Below are 25,495 nucleotides of genomic sequence, written 5' to 3'. Positions count from 1 at the left end.
TCATTTCGGGTATACTTGGGCTGAGTGGCTCAGACGGTTAAGGCGCTGGCCTTCTGACCCCAAGTTGGCAGGTTCGGTCCTGGCTCAGTTCGATGGTATTTGAAGGTGCTAAAATACGTCAGCATCGTGTCAGTAAACTTACTGTCACGTAAAAGAACTCCTGCGGGACTAAATTCCGGTACTTCGGCGCCTCCGAAAACCGTAAAAAATAGTTAGTGGGACGTAAATCCAATAACATTATCATTTCGGGTATACTTCCCTTTCACTGGGTGCTGAATACAGGAAATTGTCCACCACTTCAAAACTACGGCAACAAATTATGTTTCATAGTTCTCATGAGAGCGAATAAATTGAGGAATTTCGCACCTTAATTTATTTTGAAACATTCAAAATGATGTTATAAATATCGTTTTAACAGTTTCGTCATGTATTTTCATCCACCTAGCGAAGTGAAATCTAAGAGAAAACGTTATTTGACTAATTGAAATTTATAAATAATCAGCTTCATGTTCTCTTTTCTAGTAGAAATGAAATGGCGTATGGCTTTTAGTGCCGGGAGTGTCCGGGGACATGTTCGGCTCGCCAGATGCAGGTCATTTGATTTTACACCCGTAGGCGACCTGCGCGTCGTGATGAGGATGAAATTATGATGAAGACGGCACATACACCCAGCCCCCGTGCCAGCGAAATTAACGAATTATGGTTAAAATTTCCGGCCCTGCCGGGAATCGAACCCGGGACCTAACCATTTAGCACGCTAACCAAGCCATGGAGCCGGACTTTTCTAGTAAAATATATGTTATTCTAGTTGATTATATGTGGTGCGTACTTGTTGGCGAAGCGCTTTCATACGTGAAAAAGTGATTTTTCCCTATGAAGTTATATTTATCATGTTAAATTACCGCCGTTTGTATAATATGTACGTGAGATTTTCTTGTTAGCCAATACGAGCAGTCCGGCTACTTCGGCCGCCATGTTGTTTTTATATTAAGGTCTGAGGATTGGAGTCGGTCCTGTTCAAACCTACTGTAGGACGCTTTTTTTTTTCTTCTGAGAGCTCAAAGCAAACATACACGCGAAACGCTATCATCTAACATTACGCCATGTGATTTCTGAATTAAGGCTTTCATAACCCACGACGTATAAGCCATATTAATCCATAACAACGTTCAATGGTAATTGGAATAACTATATTTCCTTTATTTAGCGGTAATTAAACTTTGCATACGTAATTCCAGTTCGAACTGAACACATTTTCTATTAATTGCAAGCATATTTCTCCTGTAGCAAATGCAGGGTTTCAAATTAAATTGTGTAAACTAAATGGAAACTAATTTGTTGAATAGAGATTTTAAAAATTATTTTAATGAAAATCGATCGCCGGGATTTCAAAGAAATATTGCATGGGCGGCCATATAAATATCTATAGTACCTACTGTAGATATACCCAGTAATGAAGTTTGTAAATTATATAATAATCACAAATATGTATATTATTATTCTTCATGCAGATTATATTTTACACAACTTTGGTAATATTAGCTGTATAGAAAAATTGTATACAAAGGAATTCGTAATTTCCTCTTTAATAGTGTTGCGCCGCTTTTCGCAGATGATGTTATTCTGTACAGAGTAATAAATAAGTTACAAGATTGTGAGCAACTGAAAAATGACCTCGATAATGTTGTGAGATGGACAGTGGGCAATGGTATGATGATAAACGGGGATAAAAGTCAGGTTGTGAGTTTCACAAATAGGAAAAGTCCCCTCAGTTTTAATTACTGCGTTGATGGGGTGAAAGTTCCCTTTGGGGATCATTGTAAATACCTAGGTATTAATATAAGGAAGGATCTTCATTGCGGTAATCACATAAATATGATTGTAAATAAAGGGTACAGATCTCGGCACATGGTTATGAGAGTATTTAGGGGTTGTAGTAAGGATGTAAAGGAGAGAGCATATTTGTCTCTGGTGAGTCCCCAACTAGAGTATGGTTCCAGTGTATGGGACCCTTACCAGGATTACTTGATTCAGTAACTGGAAGAAGTCAGTAGAAAAGCAGTTCGATTTGTTCTGGGCGATTTCCGACAAAAGAGTGGCGTTACAATAATGTTGCAAAGTTTGGGCTGGGAAGACTAGGGAGAAAGGAGACGAGCTGCTCGACTAAGTGGTATGTTCCGAGCTGTCAGTGGAGAGATGGCGTGGGAGGACATCAGTAGACGAATAATTTTGGATGGTGTCTTTAAAAAATAGGAAAGATCACAATATGAAGATAAAGTTGGAATTCAAGAGGACAAATTGGGGCAAATATTCGTTTATAGGAAGGGGAGTTAGGGATTGGAATAACTTACCAAGGGAGATGTTCAATAAATTTCCAATTTCTTTGCAATCATTTAAGAAAAGGCTAGCAAAACAACAGATAGGGAATCTGCCACCTGGGCTACTGCCCTAACTGCAGTTCAGTAGTGTTTGATTGATATATTGTGATCAAGTTATACTGTAGTCTACATAGCCTAGAGTACACCACAGACCCTGACTATCGCTGAACTTTTATACCAGAATTTCTAGAAAAACGTTACTGTGATATCGTGACAGACAAGAATTGAATTGATTTTTTTTTTTTTTTTTACTTTCTTACATGTAATCGCCTGCCTCTTACCCGGAGGCTCCAGGTTCGATTCCCGGCCAGGTCAGGGATTTTTACCTGGGCCTAGTTCGAAGTCCACTCAGCCTACATCATAAGAATTGAGGAGCTATCTGACGGTGAGATGGCGGCCTCGGTCTGGAAAGCCAAGAATAACAGCCGAGAGGATTCGTCGTGCTGACCATACGACACCTCGTAACCTGCAGGCCTTCGGACTGAGCAGCGGTCGCTTGGTAGGCCAAGGCCCTTCAAGGGCTGTATTGCCATTGGCGGGGGGGGGGTTACGCTCATACATGTAATCTGAGATAAATAGGGAAAATGAGGCAAAAATTTGAAATGTCTGGACAAAATTATAATTTTATGCTCCCGATTATTCATGTGCGAATTATCCGTGGTTCCTAAAGTTTAATTAAATAATCAAAACAGAGAAGTAAGAAAAAGTAATTTAGTGAATGATCTTAAGTTTTATCTGATTACAGCAGAAAAAAAGGATTTTAAAAATGTTTAAACAATAAAGCAAACATTGGTAATTATTGAAAAAGTGAATTTTGAACACAGAGGGATGGTTGCTAAGGTGGCAGCATTTTATGGAAATAGAATACAAGTTTGTTCAATTAATATTGGTTTACCTAATAGATCAGGCCCGTGGTGGTGGTGGTGATGATTATTGTTTTAAGAGGAAGTATAACTAGGCAACCATCCTGTACTAACACTAATCAGAGAGAAAAAATTGAAGGGGTCTGGCACTTCGAAAAATGAAGGTATCGGGCAAAGGAAGACTAGGGCCATGAAGGGCGTGAAAATTAAAGACTCCCGAAGACTAGCAACCTAATACCATCTGGTTGGAAAAGAATAAGATTTGACCAAGGCAGGTCGGACAGGATAGATGAAAGTGAGGAGCTTGGCACAAGAAAGTGTAAGCAATGCCAAGACTCAACTAAATACCGCGTGGTCACTAACGCACGCCCCCAAGTTAAGATCTCCGGGGCCCTTTTAGTCACCATTTACGACAGGCAGGGGCTACTATGGGTGTTATTCTACCACCCCACCCTCCACATGGGGAGATCAGGCATGGCCTCGCGACTACGGAGCAAAATAACATTGACTTCATCTTGAAAGAAAATATTCAAGCTTTCTTAAATCGATTACAAATGATAGAGTGAATTAACTCAAAGAAACGATAATTTACATTAAAGTGGCGGTGGTGGTGATTATTGTTTTAAGAGGAGTACAAATACAGTAACACTAATCAGAGGAGACAATCGAAGTAGTCCAAACCTTCGAATAATGAACGAACCGGCTAAGCCTGACATCATCGGGGTCGGAGAGGAACAAGAGATGACTGAGGGAGATCAGATAGGAAAGAATTAAGTGAGGAGATTACCACAAGTAAATGGAATCTATGCCAGACTCAGATGGGACGCCCTCCGGTTACCAACCCAAGCTCCCAAGTTGAGATACAGTTAGGGGATGTTGTGAACGTATTCTAATTCTCCATCTACAAGACGAAAAATATATTAAAGACTCCACTGAGAAAATACTGTATTCACGCAATGTATTGTCGCTTCAAAAAAAATTGTATAGTATGTTCCTTGCATTTAATATGTTATCAGACTCATTTTAAATTATTATAACAATATAATTCACCCCCTATGTTGATACAAACCCTGTGGATATCTGCAGGTTTCCGAGACAAGTATGTCTGCGAGGAACCTATACAAGATCACGCGGTCATTTTGCGTGCCTGTACCTATCAACAAGAATAATAATTTAATGCTATTTTTTTATGTACTGCTAACTACTTTTACGGTTTTCGGAGACGCCGAGGTGGCGGAATTTAGTTCCTCAGGAGTTCTTTTACGTGCCAGTAAATCTACCGACACGAGGCTAACGTATTTGACAGTAGCGGCGCATATCCTACCCCCCCCCCCCCCCGCCTTCCCCGCAATAATTGAAAATGGGCCCCCCGTTTCCTGATAAAGAAGGTTACACGTTTATTTCGTAATACAAGGTTGCATATTTGTACAATGAACAGCAACGACGATATTAATAATAATAAGAAGAAGTTACACCATTTTGTTTTCAAATCCGAAGGAATTAAGATAATACACTTACATGGTACGAACACACACACACACACACACACACAAAAGAAAAGCATATTCCAATTATAGTAACCAAAAACACGCTGGCCATCACAATATTAAGAAATAATCTCGTTCCTAGGATCAACTAATTTACTACTATTTACATCTCAACCGCCCATCGCAAGCCTACGTGGCTACACTGACTGCCAGAGTTATAAGCAGGCTCGAGACTTCAGTATTTAGAGTTTAGATAAGGAGGCTGACCACTGGGTTCTCAGAACTGGCTAATTACTTCAAAAGCCTTGTTCATTGTTGTGAGTGGCAGCAGGGGATGGTTATTACTGGAACAGGCTGGGAAACCCACATACTTAAATAACTACCGTACTCCTATTGACGAAAGAAGCTCTGCACTGCGACGGCCTAAGTTTGGAATAACCCTCTGCAATACACCGCTGGGTTCCGTGGTTCATTCACTCCATGTGAGATTTGTGCTGGACAAAGCAGGGGCGGGACAGGTTTTTCTCCGCGTACTCCGGTTTTTCCCTGTCATCTTTCATTCCAGCAACACTCTCCAATGTCACTTCATTTCATCTGTCAATCATTAATCATTGCCCCAGAGGAGTGCGGCAGGCTTCGGCAGCCGACACAATTCCTATCCTTGCCGCTAGATTCATTCATTCATTCCATTCCTGACCCGGTCAAATGACTGGAAACAGGCTGCGGATTTTCAATACAAATAATACTCTGCTGTGTGCTGTAGCTTTATCAATATGTAAAATCACTCTTCAGCTACTGAATTAAGAAACAGTCATGGGCCCCTCACAAGCCAGCCCCACCCCCCTCCACCACCACCTACACCACCTGCCGCCGCGCGGGGTCTGCGGGGTCCTTATTGCCGCCACTGAGCCAGGACCGAACCTGCCAAGTTCCGGTCAGAAGGTCGTGCCTCAACCATGTGAGCCACTCAATCCGGCTCCTAATAACAATTTAAAGTTAAATAATGCTTAAATTTAAAAATTAGCGGTAGGCTCTCATTACTGTAACGCCCGCAGGGTTTTGACGGCTTCGTGGACTTAATTAGAAATAAAAGACGAATATTATGTGGATAATACATTAATTCAGTAGAATGTGGTACCCGCATGTTTATGACAGGTCATATTTTATTTCTTTATATTCTGTCCATGGAAAATACAAGTTAAGCATGAATTTATCTCCGGTGATTAAAATTATGCAATTTTCACGGCTCATATAGAGTCATATTTTGGCTCTTTTAACGATTTTTGTCATTTCCCGGTAATTTTTCATATTATGGTCATATTTTCCCATGAATTTTCGTGTTTTTGTCATATTTTTATCTTTTATTCCACTTTCGCAGACCTGATTTTCAGTCGGCGGGCCCCGCGGTGTAGGAGTAGCGTGTCTGCCTCTTACCCGGAGGACCCGGGCTCGATATCCGGCCAGGTCAAGGATTTTACCTGCATCTGAGGGCTGGTTCGAGGTCCACTCAGCTACGTGATTGCAATTGAGGAGCTATCTGACGGTGATATGGCGGCCCCGGTCTAGAAAGCCAAGAATAACAGCCGAGAGGATCCGTCGCGCTGACCACACGACACCTCCTAATATGCAGGCCTTCGGGCTGAGCAGCGGTCGCTTGGTAGGCCATGGCCATTCGGGGGCTGTTGCACCATGGCGTTTGGTTTGGTTTTGATTTCAGTCGTCTCAAATACAGATTTTTCACATTTCCTAATTGCTGTTTGTCGTCTGCATACGCAAAAATGTGAATGTCTTCTCTATCTTGCGTTATCCTCAATATTTCCTCGGTTGCTAGAATGAATAGTAGTGGACTCATGGGGTCTCCCTGAAGCACGCCATTTGTTTGCCTGATTGCATGTGAAATGGAAAGGCCGTCCGATACCCTTATAGTGTTGTATTGTAATATTACTTTGATTACTCTTGTCCATACATTTTGTCTTCCTAATACGTTTTCAAGTTTGGATATGATTAGTCCTCTGTCCAGTTGCTCGAAAGCCTTTGTGAAGTCCACAAAGACGGAATAGAACTTTTCTTTCTTTTCAAGTGCTTATTTTATGTTGCTTAATAATAGTTCTACTGCCATTAGTGTCGATCTATTGTTTCTGAATCCGAATTGAGTTTCAGGGAGGATCTCATCAATGGGTTTCTTTACTCGTTACGTTATTAATGTTGTGAGAATTTTAAAGGGAGCGTTTTCTAGTGCAATGCCTCTATAGTTGTTAGGATATTCTGGGTCTCCTTTGCCTTTGAATATAACTTTAATTATGGAGTTCCTCCATTGTTCTGGTATTGTTCCGGTCTCTATGCATTTATTGAATAGCTTGGTCCATATAAGGAGCAATGATTCTATGGATGATTTTACATGCTCACCACAGATCTTGTCTGGGCCTGCAGTTTCCTTGTTCTATTTATTATCTTTCGGACTTCTTTTGCTGTAAATGGTATCCAGTCATGTGGGTTTGTTCTATTGCCATCTTCCGTTCTTCCTTTTTATTCAAAATGCTGATGAAGTGGTCTTTCCAGACAGCCATATTTATGTACTGTATTGGTGGACCTTGTCGTGGGCGAAGTGCAATGTATGGATCATTTTTTGCCTCTTCAGCCAGTTGATGAGCTTTTTTCCTCACTGTATGCTTTTTTCTTTTTCTTTATCAATGCTTTGTACTGTTTTCTTTCAGTCGCATACATTTCTAGTAGGGCAGGGTCTTGGGTGTAACTTGTCTAGCACTTTCTTTCTTTTGATGAAACATTCTTTGTCAAACCACTTTTTACTCACTTTAGCGTTCATGTTGATTGGTTCTGTAGAGCTTAATATCAGATCTTCTATCCGGCTTGTGGCTTCTGACACTTCTTCTGTAACTTTTTTTTTTCTGTAACTTTTCTTAACACCTCGTTAATATGACTACCCCAATGAAGATCATTCCTTATATTACGAATACAATCAATACTGATCTGCATTTAGGGCAGTCGCCCAGGTGGCAGATTCCCTATCTGTTGCTTTCCTAGCCTTTTCCTAAATGATTTCAAAGAAATTGGAAATTTATCGAACATCTCCCTTGGTAAGTTATTCCAGTCCCTAACTCCCCTTCCTATAAATGAATATTTGCCCCAGTTTGTCCTCTTGAACTCCAACTTTATCTTCATTTTCTTCGTTTTCTATTAGTGTTTCTATGCTTTTTACTTTGCAAGGGCTTTCTTTCAGTATATATATGTTTAGTTTCCTAGATATCTTCTGTGTGTTATCTTGATTTTTGTCTCTTGGATGGGAAATGGTGAATTCCATTGGGAGGTGTTTCCGTATGGGAGTCAATTGAGTTCGTCCAGATTGGTCTTATTTTCCCTCTTTTTTGGCCCTTTACAAATAATAGATCTATTGCGCTCTTGCCGTTGATGGATATATATGTTGGAGTCTTGTTATTTGTAAGCAGGAAACCCTGTTCTCCGAGCTTTTCAATGATAAGTATTGCCTTGTAGTTATCAGTGTCTATTCTGCTATTCAAATCTCCTGCTAGTACGGTTGGCTTGCTTCTTTTGCTGGTTTGTATTAGATCACTAAGCTCATCTATTATGTCCAAGGCAGTGTAATATGGTTGGAAGTAAGCAGCTATGATGGTGAGGTTCTTTGTTTCCACAAGTAATGCATTGCTGGCTTGAGTAGTGAAGGTGATCGGTGTCAAGGATGGTTTCACCAGAATGGATATTCCTCCTGAAGGTCTTCCCAGTTCCCCTTTTTTGCCATGAGATGTGTACCATAGAAGTGTGGATGTTGCCAGTTTTCCAAGAGGAAAGTTTCTGTGAATATTACTATGTCGTACTTGCTTATGGTGTTATCTGGTGCTAAGGCCATTGCTCCCTTAATTCCTTCAACGTTCCATAGTAGTCCTGTGTATTCATTATGATTGCTGACTTTTTCTGTTTTGTTGGTTGAGGCAGTTTTACATGCTGTCTTGGAAATTGTCTTTTTGGTTGTCATTTTTTTCTGTGGTATGTATGATGTTCCATTATTGCTCTCTTGGGGTATCTTCGTTGAGTTAATCAAGGATGGCTCCTTCAGTTCTCCGTTGACTCCGAAAGAACCTATAGCGTCTAACTATTACATTTGCTGGCCATAACCTTGGGTCTGATACTGAGTTTATGTATTTAAAGGGGATGCCAACTTTAAATGCTTTATTGAGTCCGCTTTGGGATATTTCCTCACAGGTTATGCTTCCTTCAATCCCGTTTCTGATTAGGAATGTTTTGACTGTCTTCTGTGTGAAATTTGAATTTATCCTTCCCAGGAAGAGCCAGGCAGTCTTTTCGGCTGCACGTAGTTCGTCTTCATGTTGATTCGTACCAATCAGAGCTTCTTGTTGGTTTCTTCTGGGTTGTGTTCTTCCATTCCTTACTTCTCTCCAACCCTCTTTGTTTCTTACCTCTTCTATATTTCTGTTTGAGTGTCGATTGTTATCCAGGTTAATTTTCGTGTTGTTCTGTATTTGAAGTGGAATCGGTGTTTCCTTTTCAGCGATTGCTTCTTCTCTGAGTTCAGAAATTGTGCTATTTGGTTGGGGATGTGGTTATATTTTCCCTTTCTCACTGTCTGGGTCGGTTTTGTATTGTTCCTTTCAGATGGAACATTTATTGCCTATTCTTTTTGTGTTTTATCTAATGTCATGTTCAATTTTTGTTGGATGAAATCAGTCATTTTCTCTACTTCCCTTGATAATTCCTCTATTTTGGGGTTGTTTATCGCTATCCCTTCTATTTTTTGAGTCATGTCTCTCTTGTATTTCATTTCTTCTAATATGGTTTTGCAGTCTCCGCACATCCACATTATATTGCTGTTGGTTTTGCTCAGCATGTCAAATTCTCCTTGTTTAAGTCCTGCACAGTCTTTATGGTACCAGAGCGAGCAAGCTCCATCACATTTTACGGCTGCAGAATTTCCATCAAATTCCTGTTTGAAGGAATCGCATTTCTCTTTCGTCTGAATTTCCGTTTCCTTTGGAGTCATCGCGGTGTATATTCTTTGACTATTGGTCTTTTGACTTCTGAGAATTCCTCTTAGCGAGAAAATCTTGTTTGCTCTCGATTATCGTAAACCGGAATAAAATGGCGGCTTATCGACGTAGCACACGTGATATATTTAACGGTTTCTATTACACAATATTTACACTGTTTTTCCTATAGCTAACACTGTTAGAGATGTTTCTTTTTATGTTAGTATTAACTATTCCACTTTCATAACACAGCACTCGATATATATATTAAAAATACATCACTTCGAAACTTGCATTGTTGTGATGGCAGTTACCTACTCTGCATTTTTTTAGAATTCCCTTGAGTGATACACGCGATTAAGCACAGTTAAAAAAGCACTGTTATAAATTAACACATAGCACTTATCACTCTTAAAACATGCAATAATTTATAACAAACTAGCAAGATACCCGTGCTTCGCTACGGTATTATAATGAAATGTATAATTGAATGCTTAACGTTGTATACATAATCCACCGAAATTCGCGATCTAACTCGTTTTCTGAGAGAATCCGCCAAAATTCGTGATCTCACTCGTTTTCTGAGAGATTACGGCAAGGTTCCTCCCATTTTTCAATCTTTCTTTCCAGCAATCGATTTCGTACTCCCCGGGTTAGGTCCAGGTATTTCACCCGGTCATTTGGGTTCCTAAATCTTTGCCATCTTTTCCTGTAAGCATTTCTTAACATGGATCAAATCCTTGAGGAGATCCGGCGTGGTGTCGTCTTGGGTGCCTTGGCGGTACTGAACCCGCAGCCGGACAGCAATCGTAGGCATTACCCGGCCAGGACCCATTTCCAGCGCGGTCCGCACATTTTGACGACGGTCCAGAACATTATTATTATTATTATTATTATTATTATTATTATTATTATTATTATTATTATTATTATTATTATTATTATTATTATTATTATTATTATTATTGATGGTCTGGGACCCACAGCAAGATTCCAGACCGCTACTTGGCGGTAAATTACATCCTCTACCATTGTCATTGCTGACAATGTGACCAGCACCATCGTCGCGCATAAGCAAGTGCGCGAAATTTCTGGTGACACGAATGATATACTCCCGTGAATTATTGACCTTATTACAGAGGTGAACAATTGCACGGTCAATATCATTCATATCGTATATTTCAATTTTTTTAAATTTTTATTTATATGCCAGGAGAATCTACTGTAATATGACTTTATGTACGTCAAAGGAAAATATGGTTCTTGAAAATTAACCCAGGAAATATAAAAAAATGATCAGTCTATGATCAGAATAAGTACATTATGAAGAGTAAAATCAATTGGTCTCAAATCCTTTTTCACCCCACAGCTGTTAAGTTGATTTACCCCAACCCCAAAAAAAAGAAGGCGTGTTTCCTTATGTTTAAAGGAGATTCCAAATACCAATGTTCACGTTTGTTACCTTCAGTTCTGAGATATAAGTTCCCCGTAAAAAGAATTCACTTTTTTCACTTCCTTTCACAATCCTCCCCCACCCCCACCCCCCACCCCCACCCCAATTAAGTGAATTTCCCGTTAAAAGTAATGGTAAAGGATCTTCTAAATAACAATTATCACGACTCTAACATCTTCAGTTTTTGAGATATGTATCTACATAAAAGGAATTCAACTCTATTTCACTACCGCCCCCCCAAAATGTTTTCACCCATAAACGCTTTTTTCTATGTTTTCAAAGGAGATCCAAATATCATTTTTTACGTCTGTAACAACATTAGTTTTTATTAGATGTAAGTATCCTCATACAATTAATTCAATTATTTTTTCAATTTTTCACCTCCCCCGCCCCCCCCCCCGCCCCCGTTCATTGGATTTTCCGAGAATACATGTTTGTTTAATTTTAAAGTAGATTCTAAATACCAATTTTCACGTCTGCAAAATCTTTCGTTTTTGAGATAATAGTATCCTCACACAAATAATTCAACTAATTTTTCAATTTCCCTCCTCCCTTTAGGTGGACTTCCGAAAACGAAAAATGCGTATTCCTTTATTTTTAAAGGAAATTCCAAATACCAAATTTCACGTCTGTAACATCTTCAGCTTTTGAGATATCAGTATCCTAATTATAAGAATTCAACCCCATTTTCAGTGACTTTTACCCCTCAACCCAAGTGTTTTTTCAGAAAACAAAAATATATGTTTCTTTGTTTTCAATAGAGATAAAGAATACTATTTTCCACTTCGGTAACATGTTAAGTTTTGAAATATACTGCAGAAATGCTCATTTTAAAATTTCATCCCCTTTTTAGTTCCCCTTAATTGGAGTTTCCAGAAACAAATCACCTAAGTTTCTTTACTTTTACAGGAGTTCCAAATACCAATTTTTACGTCTGTAATATTTTACGTTTCTGAGATAAATAGTCTTTCTAAAAATTCACCGCAATTTGTCACTCCTGTTTAACCCCCATTAATTAGATTTCCCATAAACAAAAAAAAAAAAATACGTGTTTCTTTATTTTCAAAGGAGATCCCAAATACCAATTTTCAGGTCTGTAATATCTTCTGTTTCTGAGATACAAGTATCCTCATTTAAGGCATTCAACCACATTTTCACCCTTTTTCACCCCTCCTATTGGGATTTTCCGAAAACAAAAAATATGTGTTTCATCATTTTTAAAGGGGATTCTAAATACCAATTATTACATCTGTACACTTTAATAGTTTTGATATATATATACTCATTTTAAAAATTCACCCCCTTTTCAACCCTCTCATTAATTGGATTTTCCAAAAACAAAAATATGAGCTCCTTTATTTTTAAAGGAGATCCCAAATACCAATTTTCAGGTCCGTAATATCTTCAGTTTCTGAGATATAAGTATCCTCATTAAAGGCATTCAACCCGTTTTTCACCTTTTTCCACCCTTCCTATTGGGATTTTCCGAAAACAAAAAATACGTATTTCTTTATTTTTAAAGAAGATTCTAAGTACCAATTTCTACATGTATAAACTTCGAAAATTTTGAGATAGAGATACACTCATTTTAAAAATTAACCCCCTTTTCACCCCCCATTAATTGTCTTTTCCAAAAACAAAAAAATACATGTTTCTTTATTTTTATAGGAGATCCCAAACACTAATTTTCAGGTCTATAATATCTTCAGTTTCTGAGATATAAGTATCCTATTTAAGGCATTCAACCCCTTTTTCACCCCTTTTCACCCCTCCTATTGGGATTTTCCGAAAATAAAAATGCGTGTTTCTTTATTTTTAACGAAGATTCTAAATACCAATTTTTATATCTGTAAACTTTCAAAATTTTGAGGTATAGATACACTCATTTTAAAATTTACCCCCCTTTTCACCCTCCCATTAATTGGATTTTCAAAAAACAAAAAATACGTGTTTCTTTATTTTTAAAAGAGATCAAAATACCGATTTTCACGTCTGTAATATCTTCAGTTTCTGAGATATAAGTACCGGTATCCAGATTAAAGGCATTCAATTCCTTTTTCACCCTTTTCACCCCTCCTATTGGGATTTTCCGAAAACAAAAAATACGCGTTTCCTTATTTTAAAAGAAGATTCTAAATACCAATTTTTACATATGTAAACGTTTAAAGTTTTGAGATATAATTACACTCATTTTAAAATTTCACCCCCCTTTTCACCCCCTTAGAGACGGAATATCAAAAAATCCTCTCTTAGCGAGAACCTACATCTTAATATGAATGTATCCCCAAAATTTAATTTCTTTATGTCCAGTAGTTTTGGCTCGGCGATGATGAATCAGTCAGTCAGTCAGTCAGTCAGTCAGTCAGTCAGTCAGGACAAGTTATTTCATACATATATAGATGAATCAGGAGAGTAACCTGTACAGAAAGAGACAGAATATTGAGCCTCGAATAATAATTACAATATGTTGTTCTTTATATTGAATGAAATTAAATTTATTTGGTAAAAAAGTATAATTATTTAACGTATTTTCAATATGACCTAATAATACCCTGCGATGCTGAGCGGTCTTTTTCCTGCTACAAGTCAGTGTTGCGTGAAAACAGAATAATTTGCTATTCTACTGTAGTTCTTTCTGATCGCCCATCAAAATGTGACATTTATTTCATTCTGTGCTGAATCGAGAGTTACCTCTGGAATGTGTAATTACATACATTCAAAATATAATAATAAATTGATATTATCACTTATTTATTATCGTTGAATGTTCTAGATTTTAATAGTATATTTTCAATATAATATTAATTTATACAGCGACAAAATTTTGAAGATTTCGTGGTCAAAAATTTTAAAGTCATATTTATTGTCATACTGTAATACAAATTTAGGTCATAAACGCTTGCATATTTCTAACATTTTTGAATCATAAACATCCGGGCCCTGAAATAAATGAAAATGAAATTAAATGGCGTATGGCTTTTAGTGCCGGGAGTGTCCGAGGACAAGTTCGGCTCGCCAGATGCAGGTCTTTTGATTTGACTACCGTAGGCGACCTGCGCGTCATGATGAGGATGAAATGAGGAAGACACATACACGCAGCCCCCATGCCAGCGAAATTAACCAATTATGGTTAAAGTTCCCGACCCTGCCGGGAATCGAACCCGGGACCCCTGTGACCAAAGGCCAGCACGCTAACCATTTAGCCATGGAGCCGGACGTCCGGGCCCTAATAATAACTCTGTGCAGTATGGGTCTGTGATATTTGTTTTATTCTGTCTTCATTCACTTTCCTCGTTTCAACTCTTTCTTTTGCACGTTTTTGCCGAATACTAATCAAATCTTTCTTTTCCATTACCGTATTAAATGTGTTTTTCTATACAACTGACTAAGATGTGTTCACAACGACAGCTAACCTCCAACTGAGCGCACGAAACTATATTTTTTCTGGGGCTCCCGAATTTCGCTCTCCCCGCGTGGCAATCGTCACTATTCTACATTGCCTCCGACATGCTAAGAAGAAAGGGATAGCAGGGAGGAGTGGAAGATGATACTACAGAAGTATCGGCCTGTTTCCATGTCAGACATGCTACCAGGCAGATATTTGTGTTGGCAGGGTGGTGCTGAGGCGTGGTATTAAGCGTCAGGGATAAACCACATAGGCGGAAAAGTAAAGAGCCTACATGTAACAGGGTATGCGTGTGACGTCCCATAGTTTCCCTTATTTGAAGCGCATTTTCATGAAAACTACGTTTAATATTTTCATTTCTTTTACAACAGGAAGCCTCCTCTTTTATCTGTCAATTGAAGAACTCGGCGCAAGAACCAGACAGCTCCACGTTTTGGTCAATTTCTTTTATTTTGCTCTACGCTGTCATGAAAAAGCTCTATATGTCGGTGCAAGAACGGAGCTCCTGGAGCTGTCTGTTTCTTGCAGCGCCTATAGTTTAAATGTTCGACCACTGCAACCGGACCTTTGGTGTAATCGATAAGGAAAAACGAAAGCGAGAGAGAACATGCGAGTCACAAATTCATTGTCTATAATGTAACACGAACGATGATTATGGACTACACAACTCATTTCAAAACCTTCTCCAAAACAAAGATCAGTCCTCGTAAAGGCGCAACGTCGACAGTGCCAAATATAGGTACGTTGAATACAACAGCAATGGACTGTCGTGCAGTGTAAATGCGAGTACCATGCAAAAGGGATGTCCTTGGTTTGGAGAAAGCAGGAGCTACTGGTTATGTAGACCGAAGGTATCCACGAAATGCCACTGTAATATTTGTCCCAAATGGAACATAATATACTTACGGGCCGTAAACAGGACTCCTTTATGTTGTATTCCGCTGCTCGTGCCGTCTTTTGTTTCTTTCTTGAGGTCCAGGGCAGGCACCGATGAATGGGGGTGCTTTGTCTGTGAATTGTCATTAACTTTGTCCATATGACTAGCGCGGGCAGTTCAAACAGCAAAATAGCATGATCCCTGGACCAATAAATATATTACTTTTTCGTTGAAAGGAAAATAGCATGATCCCTGGACCAATAAATACATAATTTAGTGAATGAGTTAGGGCACAATACGAACGAGAAACATTAAGAAAACGACATCTAATTAATTCGAACAACTTCAGTGAGCAAAGACATCACACACGAGAGTGTTAGACAAACAAAACACATACGGAAGCGCTGCGACGTAGCAAAAAAAATAGTTGGAAGGTACAGTAATAAAGTATGTATCCACATTATTCCCTCAAAGTAAAATATTTCGTACTATTTCTCAATTTAACGGAGATTTTACACTTTATTTCAGTAAAATGAATTATTATATTCCATTTAGGACAAATAATACAGTGACATTTCGTGGATACCTTTCGTCTACATAACCGGAGCTACTCTTTCCTTACCAGACGCATCAAGTGTTCTGCACCGCAGTGTCTTAAAAGTCGACGCAAATAAAGCAAAGAATGTTAAAGATATAGCTTGGAAATATGTTCCCCCGCCTGTTCGTGGTTCTACAACCAGATAGCTTCAACTGGGAGTGATGATGCACCCCGTGATGATGTTGGTACTGAATAATGAACCCAATTTCCTTGGTGTATATAAATCTTGTTGCATCGTAACGATATTTACTGTCACACCCGCATCCGTAGCGTGACGGTTAGTGTTATTAGCTGCCGTCCTAGGAGGCCCGGGTTCTATTCCCTGTACTGCCAGAAATTTAAGAATTGAAGGGATTTTTCGGTTAGGGTCGCACAGCTGTGAGCTTGCATTCGGGAGATAGTGAGTTCGAACCCCTCCGTCGGCAGCCCTGAAGATGGTTCTCCTTGATGTGAAAATGGGTAACAATGGAAAATCTTCTTCGGGGCCGCCGACAGTGGGGTCCGAACCCACTATCTCCTAAATTTCTTACAGCGAAGATATTTTTAATGGGAACTTCATCTCCGATTCTTCTTCAGACAAACACTACTTATGGTATTTAAGTTGAATTAAATTCTATATGAGTATTCTAGTTCAGAACGCTCGTCCTCGATATCTTTGAGGCACTTGGTTCTTCAACGATACTGGACTGCTATGTTGATATCTAAAATGTGAATATTGAACACACAGCTGGCATCCAGATAAGTTTAGTTAAAATAGCTCCATTCCAGCCTGGAGGATAAATACCAGTATCGACATTCGTGCAGCTCTCGATTAATGGCCGAGTGTATCAGGTGTCCTGGCCGATACGGACTCCAGGTGGAAATGGCACAACCAGCAGTATTTTTAATAGCCGCGTCATGACTAGGACAGAACAGGACATTGTTATTGGAAGTTGTGTCTTTCTGTGGAGCTAACTCACAGTAATGTTCGCGTATTCTCGACTGTCTCCATGAAGCGGAAAAGAACATTTTTCCATGAAGAGTAACAAAACTCTAATCAATCAATCAATACTGATCTGCATTTAGGGCAGTCGCCCAGGTGGCAGATTCCCTATCTGTTGCTTTCCTAGCCTTTTCCGAAATGATTTCAAAGAAATTGGAAATTTATTGAACATCTCCCTTGGTAAGTTATTCCAATCCCTAACTCCCCTTCCTATAAATGAATATTTGCCCCAGTTTGTCCTCTTGAATTCCAACTTTATCTTCATATTGTGATCTTTCCGACTTTTATAGACGCCATTCAAACCTATTCGTCTACTAATGTCAATCCACGCCATCTCTCCGCTGACAGCTCGGAACATACCACTTAGTCGAGCAGCTCTTCTTCTTTCTCTCAATTCTTCCCAACCCAAACATTGCAACATTTTTGTAACGCTACTCTTTTGTCAGAAATCACCCAGAACAAATCGAGCTGCTTTTCTTTGGATTTTTTCCAGTTCTTGAATCAGGTAATCCTGGTGAGGGTCCCATACTCTGGAACCATACTCTAGTTGGGGTCTTAATGCACTCTCCTTTACGTCCTTACTACAACCCCTAAACACCCTCATAACCATGTGCAGAGATCTGTACCCTTTATTTACAATCCCATTTATGTGATTACCCCAGTGAAGATCTTTCCTTATATTAACACCTAGATACTTACAATGATCCCCAAAAGGAACTTTCACTCCATCAACGCAGTAATTAAAACTGAGAGGACTTTTCCTATTTGTGAAACTCACAACCTGACTTTTAACCCCGTTTATCAACATACCATTGCCTGCTGTCCATCTCACAATATTTTCGAGGTCACGTTGCAGTTGCTCACAATATTGTAACTTATTTATCACTCTATAGAGAATAACATCATCCGCAAAAAGCCTTACCTCCGATTCCACTCCTTTACTCATTTTTGAACATGGAAGTATTTTTCCAACTTCTTTATGTCTTTTCTCAATGCAAATGTAAGTATTTCTGCTGAAGTCCCAAACATTCGAGTTCATAGGGAGCAGAACAATGATGGAAGTGAACTTGCGCTCGAAGAGATGGAAAGGATAATAAATAAACTAGACTGTCGTAAAGCAACCTGAATATATGAAATTAAGCCAGAAATGAATAAATATATCAGGAAGGCGGAGATCAAATGGCTTCATGGAGGAATAACCATGGAATGTGGACAGTAGCAATTATTCCATATTGGATGTGAGGATCATGCTACACTCCAAAATTTATGTGTATAAAATGTTATCATTCATTGCCGTAATTGAAAACTAAATGCAAATCACAATTAACAGCGTTATTGAAAGGCATGTTTTATTTTGAGCAGGTTGGCATTGGATGTGACGATGATTTCGCTTCATCTTAAAATGTCTTTGAATCCGCATGGTTGTAGGTGACGTCAGTGCAGCGGGAGTGAGGCGGCGTTTAGAGAACTGTGTTCAAAACATTGGATAGAGTGGACGTGATCGTTCGTTCGACAGACACGGAGCGTGTACTGAATTAGTGCGTCGTAAAATGTCTTGTAATGCGTGTACATCAAAATGTGAAAATCCAGTAAGTGAACCATGTGATTGTGTAATCGGAGGACTAATGAAAAAACGTTCAATTAAGTTAAGGGCCCCGTGGTGACGAACCCACGGTCCCAAGTTAAGAGCCACGGGGACCACTTTTAGTCACCTCTTAAGACAGGCGAGCGATTCCGTGAATGATTTTTTTTGTTTTGTTTTTTTGTTTTTTTTGCTATTTGCTTTACGTCGCACCGACACAGATAGGTCTTATGGCGACAATGGGGCAGAAAAGGCCTAGGAATGGGAGGGAAGCGGCTGTGGCCTTAATTAATTTGCCTGGTGTGAAAATGGGAAATCACGAAAACCATCTTCAGGGCTGCCGACAGTGGTATTCGAACCCACTATCTCCCGGATGCGAGCTGACAGCCGCGCGCCCCTAACCACACGGCCAACTCGCCCCGTGTGAGTGTTATTCTACCACCACCCCCCCCCCACACACACACACCCGGGGGGATTGCCTTCGTATACCAATGAAACAAGTGCTTGTACAGGAATAGTGATTATGTTATGTGATTTTACGCAACAGTGCCTGCTACTGTGTATTCTTATATTTACCTGTAAAATAAAGTTTCTCTGTGCTTTATCTTGTTACCTTATTTCTTGAAGCGCCTTTGTAGCAAGTCTACCGCTAAATGTAAGCTGTGAGCGGATGAGAAAGACTCTTCCCAAATTGCACGCTACATGCCGCGAGCATTCAGCGCGAAGGATAATGTGCAGCCGACAATAAAAGGCTGAAAACCACTCTCTTGTATTTACGAAATGGTTTCTTCGCATCTTCCTGAACTTGACTTTGAGATAAGAAAGAAAGTCTTATTCCTTCAAAGACCCTTCAATTGCTGGATATTTTAGGAGAATCTGAAGTGCCAGAATTTCGTCCCTCATGAGTTCTTCAACATTCCGAAAGCCAATCTCACGGAGCTGTCAATTTTATACACACTCCCTTATTCAAAATGACTAACAATTTTGCTGTTTCAAAACCAAGAAATCCCAATTACAGACGAAGAGGTACAGAACGGTTGTGTTTGAACATGTGCCTGTAAACTGTTTGAAAGGTTCATCTTGAATAGAATTGCTTTTAAATTGCTTGAGGTAATTCCTATCGAACAAGCAGGCTTCAAACCACAACAAAGTTGTATCGATCAATACTGACATTAATAACTTACAGCATTCATAAACCTCAGGACAGCTTATGACACTTTATGAAGACAAAGTGTTATCTATAAAGTTTATTTTATTTTTTTACAATTTGTTTTACGTCGCACCGACAGAGATATGTCTAATGGCAACGATGGGATTGGAAAGGCCTGGGAGTAGAAAAGAAGCGACTGCGGCCTTACTTAATTAAGGTGCAACCAAAACATTTACCTGGTGTGAAAATGTGAAACAACGGAAAACCCTCTTCAGAGCTGCCGATAGTGGGGTTCGAACCCACTAACTCCCCGATGCAACCTCACAGATGCGCGCTCCTAACCGCACGGCCAACTCGCCCGGCGTATATACAAAGTAATACCATGCAAGACCTTGCCTCGTCTTTAGTGATTGGTAGCTCGTGAATGAGTCGTTCGAAATGAACGCCTCATTCCTATGAAGTGTGAATTAACCACTCAATTTCTATGAACACTTCACACTTCATAACTTTCACAACTCATTCGATCCGTCTGTCTCTCGCTCACTAGCTCTCTTCCCCGTCACACTATCTGTTTCATTCATTACCATTTCACTCCCAGGCCCATCATACCTCTCACCGTGTTCTAACGCGCATTTCCTTCTTTATATGAGACAGGCTTCTCCGTTTATAATAATAATAATAATAATAATAATAATAATAATAATGATGAGAGAGCAGCTTGTAAACGTAAAAAGAAGGCTTATCAGAAATGGCTCCAAACAAGGGCCGAGGCAGACAGGGATATGTACGTAGATGAAAGAAACAGAGCGAAACAAATAGTTGTTGAATCCAAAAAGAAGTCGTGGGAAGATTTTCGTAATAAACTGGAAAGGCTAGGCAGAGCAGCAGGGAAACCTTTCTGAACAGTAATAAAGAATCTTAGGAAAGGAGGGGGAAAAGGAAATGAACGGTGTTTTGGGTATTTCAAGTGAACTCATAAAAGATCCCAGGGAATCACTGGACAGGTGGAGGGGTAAGGTAAGGGTTATTCTGCCCGAAGGCAGGTCCGAACCTCTGCAGAGGTGTTCCTGAGCCGGAGTTTACGTGCGGTAGGGTGGCCAGTTCCTTTCCGCTCCTCCATTCCCTTACCCCCAACCAACTCCTGACCACGCCCAATTTTGCTTAACTTCGGAGATCTCACGGGATCTGGTGTTTCAACACGGCTACGGCCGTTGGCAGGTGGAGGGAATATTTCGAAAATCTTCTCGACGGAAAAGGAAATCTTCCTGGTGGTGTCGCGAACAGCCAAGCTCATGGGGAGGAGGAAAATGATGTTGGTGAAATTACGCTTGAGGAAGTGGAAAGGATGGTAAATACGTAAACTCCATTGTCATAAAGCAGCAGGAATAGATGAAATAAGACCTGAAATGGTGAAGTATAGTGGGAAGGCAGGGATGAAATGGCTTCATAGAGTAGTAAGATTAGCATAGAGTGTTGGTAAGGTACCTTCAGATTAGACAAAAGCAGTAATTGCACCTATCTAATAAGCAAGGGAACAGGAAGGAATACAACAACTATCGAGGTATCTCACTGATTAGTATACCAAGCAAAGTATTCACTGGCATCTTGGAAGGGAGGGTGCGATCAGTAGTTGAGAGGAAGTTGGATGAAAACCAGTGTGTCTTTAGACCACAGAGGGGCTGTCAGGATCAGATTTTCAGTTTTTTTTAATTTCGTGTGGCTATTTCTAGCCGAGTACAGCCCTTGTAAGGCAGACCCTCCGATGAGGATGGGCGGCAACGGCCATGTGTAGGTAACTGCGTGTTATTGTGGTGGAGGATGGTGTTGTGTGTGGTGTGTGAGTTGCAGGGATGTTGGGGACAGCACAAACACCCAGCCCCAGGGCCATTGGAATTAACCAATGAAGGTTAAAATCCCCGACCCAGCCGGGAATCGAACCCGGGACCCTCCGAACCGAAGGCCAGTACGCTGACCATTCAGCCAACGAGTAGATTTTCAGTATGCGCCAGGTTATTGAAAAATTTTACTAGAGGAATAGACAGTTGTGTTTATGATTCGTAGATCTAGGGTACCAAGGGAAAAGATGTTCGCTATGCTGGGGGACTATGGGATTAAGGGTTTTAAAAAAAGCAAAGTCATCTCCGTACAGGCCATGAAGGCCCTTGGAGGGGGGGAAGGTAAAGGCTTCCACTATCCGTAACCTCGGTACTTGATGGAGTTGAGTGGTTAGCTCTATGCCCGGCCGCCTTTGCCCCCCAAGAATTAACCTGGTACTAATTTTTGGTGATCCTCCGGAAGTGGAAATCCCGTTTCTTAAATTTTACGACTTCCTGGCGGGGATTCGAACCCACGTCTTTCCGGGCGAACCGAGCACGCCTTTACCGCCTCGGCCAGGCAGCCCCTTGGAATTAAGGGTAGATTATTAAAATCATTCAAAGACATTTATGTTGACAAATGGGCTGCAGTGAGAATTGATGGCAGAATGAGTTCTTGGTTCAGGGTACTTACAGGGGTTAGACAAGGCTGTAATCTTTCACCTTTGTTGTTCGTAGTGTACATGGATCATCTGCTGAAAGGTATAAAGTGGCAACGGGGGATTCAGTTAGGTGGAAACGTAGTAAGCAGTCTGGCCAATGCTGATGACTTGGTCTTAATGGCAGACTGTGCCGAAAGCCTGCAGTCTAATATCTTGAAACTTGAAAATAGGTGCAATGAGTATGGTATGAAAATTAGCCTCTTGAAGAATAAATTGATGTCAGTAGGTAAGAAATTCAACAGAATTGAATGTCAGATTGGTGATACAAAACTGTAACAGGTCGATAATTTCAAGTATTTAGGTTGTGTGTTCTCCCAGGATGGTAATATAATAACTGAGATTGAATCAAGGTGTAGTAAAGCTAATGCAGTGAGCTCGCAGTTGCGATCAACAGTGGTCTGTAAAAAGGAAGTCAGCTCCCAGTCGAAACTATCTTTACATCGGTCTGTTTTCAGACCAACTTTGAGTTACGGGAGCGAAAGCTGGGTGGACTCAGGATATCTTATTCATAAGTTAGAAGTAACAGACAAGAAAGCGGCGAGAATGGTTGCTGGTACAAACAGGTGGGAACAATGGCAGAAAGGTACTAGGAATGAGGAGATAAAGTCTAAGTTAGGAATGAACTCGATGAATGAAGCTGTACGCATAAACCAGCTTCGGTGGTGGGGTCATGTGAGGCGAAAGGAGGGGATAGATTACCTAGGAGAATAATGGACTGTGGTATGCAGGGTAAGAGAAGTAGAGGAAGACCTAGACGACGATGGTTAGATTCAGTTTCTAATTTTAAGGTAAGAGGTCCTCAGCACTAGTTGCAATAGGGGATTGTGGCGACGTTTAGCAAATTCATAGAGGCTTGCAGACTGAACACTGAAAGGAATAACGGTCTATAATGATTATGTATGTAATAATAATAATAATAATAATAATAATAATAATAATAAAATAATGTCCACCTCTGTGGTGTAGTTGTTAGTGTAATTAGCTGCCACCCTCAAAGGCCCGGGTTCGATTCCCGGCTCTGTCACGAAATTTGTAAAGTGGTACGAGGGCTGGAACGGGGTCCACTCAGCCTCCGGAGGTCAACTGAGTAGAGGAGGGTTCGATTTCTTCCTCAACCATCCTGGAAGTGGTTTTCCGTGATTTCCGACTTCTCCTCCAGGCAAATGCCGAGATGGTACCTAACTTAATGCCACGGCCGTTTCCTTCCCTCTTCCTTGCCTATCCCTTCCAAACTTCCCATCCCCCCGCCAGGCCGCTGTTCAGTATAGCAGGTGAGGCCGCCTGGGCGAGGTACTGGTCATCCTCCCCAGTTGTATCCCCCGACCCAGAGTCTGAAGCTCCAGGACACTGACCTTGAGGTGATAGAGTTGAGATCTATCGCTACGTCCGAGGGAAAAACCGACCCTGGAGGGTAAGCAGATTAAGAAGAAGAAGATACCTTGTCCTTATCAACCATTATGTCCATCATCTAGGTGTTGTTGGGTGTCCATAATTACATAGCTCTGCCATCTGTTGCTAATACTACGAAGTATTATGAAGCTTTATTGAGTGAACGAAGTCGCTGCTGAATGACAGCGAACATGTTCGTCAAGCTTCATTACTTCATTTGAACGATCACAGTAAAGAGTGTGAATGAGTGAAGTACGGTAGTTCATACGAATGAACTGGTTCGACCCATCGCCACTCGTCTTGTAAATAACATGCTGAGTAACAAAATGTTTCAAGTCACCCCAAGGAACTAAAAGATTTCTTGAAGGTTCAGTACTTCTTTCACTCCTGTTTTGCTTATATGTAGCAGATTTCGCTCCCAAGTTCTAGAAAATTAGGCTATGCTGATTATTGGGCAGCAGCTACTCAAGAAGCGTGTTTTGAGAGGACAAAATAATCGCTTACGAATGTATGTTGAGTACTCAGCCCGAAGGCTGGTTTGACCCTCAACAGCTCTGTCATCAGCTGTTTAGGAGTCACTGAAGAGGCATGTTTGGGAAGCGGGGAGTGAGGTAGCTTCGCATTGTTTTCCTCACTGAGCCGGCATTTGGTATTACGTATTAGTTTTCCAAGCCCACTGAAATGTAAGCACCAAACGACCCTATAGGTGACACTTTGCGCACCATTCATAACAGGGACTGGCTGCATAAGGAATGGCATTACAAGCATCGCTCACAGGCCTACCTCAGTCACTTTCGTGATGTCAAGGCCAAAGATGAGAAAATATTTCTGGAAGTGGAGACCTTAACTTGGCATGAGTTAAACCGAAGTTCCCGGTTTTCAATTGAACAATGGAATGGATATGATAGATACTGTAGTCTAGTTCGATAACACTCTCCTTTAACACAACAACACCCCGAGTATTTTGGTGTAACACTTGAAAGAATATCGACATTCAATGAACACCTGTGAAAGACTGCTACCGAACTCAAGACAGGGAATAATATCCTCCGGAAGCCCTGTGGGACCAGTTGAAGCTCCAATGCTCGCTATTGACGTACTCAGGACTTTTCATAATGTAGATCATGGAGACTGCTGACGAAAATGAGGACTATAGGACTAGACAAAAGAGTGGTTGAATGGGTGGCTAGAAAATAGAACTCAGACAATTAGTGTAGGTAAAGAATCATTTGATTCTATAACGATTAAGAGGAAGATCCCGCAGGGCAGTATTATAGGACCTTTGTGTTTTCTTATTTCGTCCTCTTCTTCTTCTTTATCTGTTTAACCTCCAGGGTCGGTTTTTCCCTCGGACTCAGCGAGGGATTCCACCTCTACCGCCTCAAGGGCAGTGTCCTGGAGCTTCAGACTCTGAGTCGTGGGATACAATTGGGAAGGATGACCAGTACCTCGCCCAGGCGGCCTCACCTGCTATGCTGAACAGGGGCCTTGCGGGAGGATGGGAAGACTGGAAGGGATAGACAAGGAAGAGGGAAGGAAGCGGCCGTGGCCTTAAGTTAGGTACCATCTCGGCATTTTCCTGGAGGAGAAGTGGAAAACCACGTCCAGGATGTCTGAGGTGGGAATCGAACCTACCTCTACTCAGTTGACCCCCCAAGGCTGAGTTGACCCCGTTCCAGCCCTCGTACCACTTTTCAGATTTCGTCTTACTAATATAAGTTGCATACAGTACAAGTATCGTGACATAACCTCACATGTTTTGTAACACAAGACAGA

This window comes from Anabrus simplex, chromosome 1 (genome assembly GCF_040414725.1).
Source record: "Anabrus simplex isolate iqAnaSimp1 chromosome 1, ASM4041472v1, whole genome shotgun sequence".
NCBI classification, from domain to species: Eukaryota; Metazoa; Arthropoda; class Insecta; order Orthoptera; family Tettigoniidae; genus Anabrus; species Anabrus simplex.
The sequence above is the reverse complement of the archived record's forward strand: the minus strand, read 5'-3'. Positions refer to the sequence as shown.